Raw genomic sequence first — 8,352 nt, 5'->3', positions numbered from 1 at the left:
TTGCCCCAAGGATACACCGAAAGCCCCGCAGTATATGCAGCAGCCGTAAAAAGGGACCTTGAAGACTGTTCATTATCAGACCAGTCTGTGCTGTTGCAGTATGCGGACGATTTGCTTGTGGCTTCTAGCCACGGATACAGGTGCATGCAAGATTCCCTGAAACTGTTACAGCACCCATGTGAAAGAGGGCACCGAATGTCGTTACCAAAGTTACAATTTTTTCAGACTCAAGTCCAGTACCTGGGTTTTCACATATCTCAAGGGCAGAGGCAGCTAGGACCAGAAAGAATTCAGACAATTCAAAGTGCCACCATACAAAAGACAAAGAAGGATATGTTGTCATTTTTGGGGATGGTCGGGTACTGTAGACAGTGGATCCCCGATTATCGAGAATGGGATGCGGTCCTAAGATCAGCTGCCCTAAATGATGCCCCACCCAAGGTGGATTGGACCCAGAGAGAGAGGAGGCATTTAAACAGTTAAAGAAAGCCATTACTAATGCTCCGGCATTGGTTCTTCCAAATTATGGTAAACCTTTTTAGATGTATGTGAACGAGAAAGAAGGATTCGCAACCGCAGTACTCACCCAAGAACATGGTGGGGGAAATAGACCAGTTGTTTATTATTCGGTTTTGCTGCCTCCAGTAGTAAGGGAAATGCCAGCATGTCTACGTGCTGTAGCTGCTACTGCGGTCATGGTGGAGAAGTCGGTACCTATTGTTTTGGACTATCCATGTGCTGTCATTGCAGCCCATGCTCTGTTATTACTTTTGAATTCAGCTGCCACACAACACTTTACAGCGTCTCGAAGAACAGGTTATGAAGTATTACTGCTGTCACACCCTAACTATATCTTTCGACGTGCACCGGTAGTGAACCCAGCCACCTTTCTTCCTACTAAAGAAGTAAAGGATCCAGACCAGCATGATTGTCTGTTAACGGTGGAAATAGCCACCTTACCAAGACCAGATTTGTTCACAGAGCCCATGGACAATCCTGATCTTATTCTCTATACGGATGGATCATCGTACAGGCCGTCGGATGACTTAGTGTTGGCAGGCTATGCTATTGTAAATCCCCACGAAACTGTTGAAGCATTCGCCCTGCCTCCCGGAACCTCGGCTCAGGCTGCTGAATTGTTCGCCCTCACTAGAGCATGTATAATAGCTAAAGATCAAACTGCTAATATCTATACTGATTCTAGATATGCATTCGGTGTAGTCCATGATTTTGGACAACTGTGGAAAAACAGAGGCTTTATCACGTCTGGTGGAAAGCATATTAAGCACTCTCAACTGGTGCTTAATCTATTAGATGCCATTCAGTTGCCAAGTAAGGTAGCCGTTATCAAATGTGCAGCTCACACAACTGGTGAGGATGAAGTATCAGTAGGAAATAGGAGGGCTGACGAAGCAGCCAAACAGGCCGCTTCGGCACAGGCAGACTGCCTTCAAGCAGTCGCAGTCTCCCCTCCACAGGTACTTGACATCCAACAACTTAAAACAGCCCAACAACAAGTTATTATGCAGGAAGGAAGAACTTGGGAAAACCAGGGTTGTTTTCTCAGAAACGACATCTGGTGCCACCCTGATGGGAGAACTGTTTGCCCTAGATCTCTATTTTTGCCCCTGTCTCGCCTAGCACACGGTCAGGCTCACATGGGCAAAGGAGGGATGATACATGCTATTAATGCACAGTGGTATGTACCAGAAATAACAGTAGTAATTGAGAAAGTTGCTAGAACATGCCAAATTTGTCAACAAAATAACAGAGGTAAAACACCTGCTGAATATGATCATCTACCCCAGCCAAGTATGCCCTTTGAGAATTTGCAAATTGATTTTGTCCACATGCCTCCAGTATCAGGTCTTAAGTACCTATTAGTCAGAGTAGATATGTTCACAAGGTGGGTAGAAGCGTACGGCACTAGGAGAGACGATGCCCGAATAGTAGTAAAAATTCCATTTAAAGAAATAGAACCAAGATATGGGATACCTATGGGAATCAACAGTGACAGGGGAACACACTTCATCGGAAAAATAGTGCAAAATCTTGCAGAAGCGTTTGGTTTCCAGTGGAAGTTACATATACCATATCAGCCACAGTCCTCGGGAATCGTAGAAAGAGTAAATGGGATAATAAAATCTACCCTCACCAAGGTATGTCAGGAGACTGGACTAAAGTGGCCAGATGCCTTACCATTGGTATTGTATACAATGAGAAACCAGAAAAACCGAAACACTGGTTTGACATCACATGAAGCCTTGTTGGGAAGACCAATGCCTATTGGCGTAAAACCACCACTGGCAGCTGAAAAAATAGCATTAATTTGGAATGATGAAAAATCACTAAAGTATGCTCAGGCCATGTGTGAAATAGCAAGGAGTCTGCATGAACAAATAAAGCAGACACAGGTGCTGCCGTCAGAAGGAAATATGCACCCTTTTAGGCCTGGAGACCAAGTGTTGGTAAAAACATTAAACAAAGAATCCTTCTCTCCTAGGTGGAAAGGACCATATCAGATAATTCTCACAACACGAGCCGCGCTGAAGTTGGAAACGCATCCAAATTGGGTGCATCAACCCGTTGTAAATATTATTTTCCCGACGAAATACAGCCAAAAGAAAAGGCATTGAACCAGGACGTACTACGATTGCCTGACTAAGGAAAAGGCCATCTTCTCGCTAAAGAACTGTACCTGCTCTTGTACTAAATTAAATATTTGGACTTGAAAGTACTGTCCAAAAGTTCAGGAACGGATGTCAGAGCTCATTTGTGTGCCAGTTTGCGCCTTTATTATTTGGGTCACTGTTACTATCGTGTGGACGTGTTGTTATTGTAACGACTTAATTCAAGAGTGGTATAGAAACAAACAAGAAAGGAAAGATGGGAAGGGACTCTTGGAAAAATTATAAATGGACGTTAGGTATACTGATCATTTTAGTGAAAGGGAACTCCCGGCAGGAGGAAGAGCTCCTAAAAGAAGGAAGTGTATGGAAGGGAAATATGGTATGGGAAAGAAGTAATAGTGCAAGGCAGCAAGGCAATTTTATATGCCCAGTAGGCCAAAGTTGTAAAGTAGGGAATTTTACGGCATGATGTGAGGCATGTGGAATGAAGGAAGAAAGAGGGGAATTCCAGTTTATATTGGGGAAAGGGTATCAGTTGTTCATAGAATACCAGGCCGATGTGTGGATGAAGTGTACCTGGAGAACAGGGAAAAATAAGAGATGGCGGTACATAGGAGTGCCGGACGAGAGAAAAGACTTCCTCCGTTATTCATTTACAAGTATGGTAGATGGGCAGCGGATGTTGTGCATGAATAACACCCCGGTGAATGGAGGAGACCCATTCGTGGTAAAATGGTCAGTAAAAGAATCTGGCCACCCAGAAGACCGGGACCCGGGACATCTAAAAAGGATAGTGACCACTTGCATCCCAGTGGTAAGATCCCCAGGTGTATTAAATCTAACAATACGAATTAAATATCCCCCAAAGAAAGAAGGTGGTTGCCACACAACCAGTGTTAAGGTATCTTTTGAAAAAGAAAGACCCCAAAGAAAGAAACGGGATGTATTAGAGACTGTGTTAGGCGGAGTGGGAGCAGGAATAGGAGCATTGAACTTCATGGATATCGAGACCCTACAAAATAAAATCCAGGCCGTCGGGGGACTGTTAGGGGAAGATATAAAGATCAGAAATGCCTGGGATGAAGGATTACAGCAATTACAGATATCAGGTTACGTCATAAATGAAATGACCTGGGAACAGAATGAAGGGATAGAGAAGGAAATAGAGAACCTAGTGAAGGAACAACAGGGAGTAAACAAGTAGACCCATTGCCTGTTTAAAGAAATGATCAGACAGCTATTAAGAGCCGGCTTAGAAAGGAAAATTATCCTTCCATGCAAACACATGGGAAAGGTTGCTGGAAATTAACAAAAGGGATAAGCTTCTTCATTTAACCATTAACCATCAAAAGAGATATACCAGTTGTAATTCAAAAGGATGTAACGTTACTATGGAGATAGTAAGTAAGACACGAAAAGAAATTTGGTGTCAGTTCCAAGTAATGCCCCAGCTGTTTGGACAGAACTTCTGGTACCCAGAATTTAAAGGAGATTGGGTCGATGAGAAGAATATGACATATCACCAGAGGGGACGTGCTAGGTGGCCATTCGGAATGGTATGTCCCTATCAGACCGCCATAGACGAACCATGCTCACTGCAGCACTCAATTGGAGTATGTAAATGGGAATTAAAGCCAACAAATGAAACTGATATTACGGAAATAGGACAGAATGAGACCTGTGTGACAGGAAATAAACCTGTCTATCTGGATGGAATTTTGTATAAACCCCCCATTAATAAATGCGTGAGAAGAGTCTACACCCTGTATGAACCTGAAGTAAAAATAACTTATACTTTGGGCAGTTGCAAAATGTAGAAAAATATCTGTCTATGCACAAGATTGAACCCTTACCCCCTGTAATTAATCTGACCAGACTGCACAATTTGATACGGAATGATAAGAAAATTGAGGAAGCTCTGTCAAAGCAAGGCAGAGACATCCACCAATTTAGAGTTGAAATGAGTTACAAGAAGGGGCAACTAGTGAGAATCGCAGACGAAGTCACCACTTTGAAAGTACACCACTGGTGGGATGTGTTTACCGGATGGTCTCCAAAAGCTACAGCAGTACTGAAGCTTGCTATACACCCCATAGTAATTGTAGCCGTGGTTATGCTTGTATTATTAATAATCCTTTGCGGAATGTGGATAAAATTAAAAAATGTAATTAGTCAAGTAATAGGCCTGATCTCCAAAATAAATAGGAAAAGTGTGTGGATGAAAGGAAGGTTAAGTCGCTGAGAGGAAAAGGTTGATGAAGACGAATATTTCAAAATGCGATCCTATCCTGAAGGGTATGAACAACCTTTTCAGCAAGAAGAGAATATAGGAAATTGTGTTGATCTAAAAATTAAAAAAAAAGATGAACAAGGAGGGAATTGTGGAAGAAAGAATCTATGAATCTATGTCTTATGGTAAAGGAAAGGGTTAAATTCTGTTTTTGCTATATTTGAAGAAATAATAGGACTAGAACAACACCCAAACGTTTTAGCCTTGAAACTTAGAAATGTAATTAAATGACTATCTGGTATTAAATGGGAGTCGACAGATATTCTGCTTATCAGACTGTGAACCGGGAGAAATTATGCAAGGACAGATAGAGTGTGTGCCTCCTGAGACGACCTTTGTACTCACGGAAATAATGAATAAGATTCCTTTTCTATTTCTGTATTCTATTTCTGTATAAAGGTAGGGACAATTTGCTTGTAGAGCAGAGTCTTCTGCCTTGGTACGGTCCAAGCAGGCTCTCCAAGATATCTCGCATTTTTTAATAAAATTCTCTCGAAGTGCAATTCTGAAAGTCTCCGCCTGAGTTAATTTAAGCTAAATATTTCCTCGACAAGGGGATTAAATGTAGTATCTCCAAATTTGCGGATGACACTAAGTTGGGTGGCAGTGTGAGCTGCGAGGAGGATGCTATGAGGCTGCAGAGCGACTTGGATAGGTTAGGTGAGTGGGCAAATGCATGGCAGATGAAGTATAATGTGGATAAATGTGAGGTTATCCACTTTGGTGGTAAAAACAGAGAGACAGACTATTATCTGAATGGTGACAGATTAGGAAAAGGGGAGCAGCAACGAGACCTGGGTGTCATGATACATCAGTCATTGAAGGTTGGCATGCAGGTACAGCAGGCGGTTAAGAAAGCAAATGGCATGTTGGCCTTCCTAGCGAGGGGATTTGAGTACAGGGGCTGGGAGGTGTTGCTACAGTTGTACAGGGCCTTGGTGAGGCCACACCTGGAGTATTGTGTACAGTTTTGGTCTCCTAACCTGAGGAAGGACATTCTTGCTATTGAGGGAGTGCAGCGAAGGCTCAACAGAGAGATTCCTGGGATGACGGGACTGACCTATCAAGAAAGAGTGGATCAATTGGGCTTGTATTCACCGGATTTCAGAAGAACGAGAGGGGACCTCATAGAAACGTTTAAAATTCTGATGGGTTTAGACAGGTTAGATGGAGGAAGAATGTTCCCAATGTTGGGGAAGTCCAGAACCAGGGGTCACAGTCTAAGGATAAGGGGAAAGCCATTTAGGACCGAGATGAGGAGAAACTTCTTCACCCAGAGAGTGGTGAACCTGTGGAATTCTCTACCACAGAAAGTTGTTGCGGCCAATTCACTAAATATATTCAAAAAGGAGTTAGATGAAGTCCTTACTACTAGGGGGATCAAGGGGTATGGCGAGAAAGCAGAAATGGGGTACTGAAGTTGCATGTTCAGCCGTGAACTCATTGAATGGCGGTGCAGGCTAGAAGGGCTGAATGGCCTACTCCTGCACCTATTTTCTATGTTTCTATGTTTCTCTGTAAATCTCACACTACAAGTCTGGTATGCGGAGAAGTCGCCTGACACTTGTAATATAACAACAATTAAAGCAAATTTGAAAACCTTAGTGAGGCAAAGGCGTGATTTATTAACCACAATATTAGGAGGCGTAGGAACAGGAATAGGAGCATTAAACTCGATGGATATCGAGACCTTACACGACAAAATACAAAAGGTAGGGAGACTCACTGGAGATACAATTTGATTGCGAAATGCATGGGACAGAAGTCTCACAGAACAGATGTTTTCTAGTTGGCTGTCGGACGTAATGCGATGGCAACACATAGGTGAAACTACTCAAGAGATAGAGACTGTCACAGGGCGACAACAGGAATTAGGTCATCACACACACTGCATGTTTGAAGAAGTAACCCGGCAACTATTAAGGGCTGAGTTAGAACGTATTGCCATGTCAGGGCATGCAGATAGTTGGAGCAAAATATTCCACTTCGGCAACAGAAATCTAGTGGTACAACCTGATATGCAACATACACATTGTGATAACCAGGTGTGTAACTTTACCATGAGAATAGTCAATATCACAAAAACCAACATTTGGTGCCAGTTTATAGTGCTTCCCCACCTGTATAGCCAAAATCTGTGGGTACCCGAGTTCAAGGGTGGATGGATTGATGCTCGCAATAGAACTCACCAAGCTTAAGATTGTCAAATATGGCCTTTCGGTAAGGTGTGTCCTTTGCACACACATGTGTTTGAACCATGCTCCCTACAGCATACAGCGGGAACATGTATATGGACACTTGTACCATACAATGAAACAATTTTACATGAAATCGGACAGAATCATGTTTGTATTACTAGTGTCTATTGCATTTATATTCACAGCGCCTGCAAAGGTCCTCCTCTAAATGCTTGCTTTAAAGATGTGTATATCATATATGATCTTCATTCTAAAAATTCATATCGATTGGAATGATGAAAAAATGTTGTGCACCATCGTACCATACTAGGCACTACTAACCTTCTCCCACTTTAGACCTAACTCGTTTAGCTCAATTTCTAAAAGATAATATCAAGGTCACAGACGAACTGAGCAAACGAGGGCGTACTCTTTATACTCTGCAAGTTGCTATTACTGATATTACTGCAAGTATGTATTCTTTGGTGTAGATTGCGGGCGTTGTTTATGGGACAGTCGGCGCTTCGAGATCTCATGCTTTGTGGACGAGCAGCTGGAGCCTTACAGATTAGGAGCTGGCCATAAGCCACACGTTTGTACAATAGTATAGTATAAAGGAACGATCTGTCCAGTAGCTCTTTGAACTTCACCTTGGACAGTGATTCGTGAGCGGTGCCGGGACCCCCAAGACTCCAGACCAGCCGTCGTTGCGGAGTTCCCGACGGGCTGACGGCCGTGAACTTTGTTGCATTTTATCATACTTCTCTTTTTCTTCGTAAACTGTGTTATTATATTTCTTTTCTCTCAGTAAACGGTGTTTTATTCTTTACTTCATTTTTCTTGTCTCTTATTTAACTTTCATCCAGATCCCGAACCTGGGTCTATTATTATCGATCCAAAACACATGTTCAGATCAGCCGTGATCTTATTAAATGGCGGAGCAGGCTCGAGGTCCAAACGTTGTGTTCTTGATCCTATTTCTTATGTGCTTATGTTCACCTTCACACTCACTACCCATCGAGTTATAGCACTGCCCTCAACTTCACTCGCACTGCCCACCCAAATATGTCACTGACCTCCCGTTCACTACAACTACGTATCCGGATACATCACTGAACTTGCCTTCACTCACATTACATATTTAAGAAAGGAGGGAAACAGAAAACAGAAAACTATTGGCCCGTTAGCCTAACATCTGTCATTGGGATAATGCTGGATTCCATTTTTGAAGGAAGTAGTAGCGGGGCAATTATAA

Source organism: Pristiophorus japonicus, chromosome 23 (genome assembly GCF_044704955.1).
Source record: "Pristiophorus japonicus isolate sPriJap1 chromosome 23, sPriJap1.hap1, whole genome shotgun sequence".
Lineage (NCBI taxonomy): Eukaryota > Metazoa > Chordata > Chondrichthyes > Pristiophoridae > Pristiophorus > Pristiophorus japonicus.
This window is presented reverse-complemented; position numbering follows the sequence as displayed.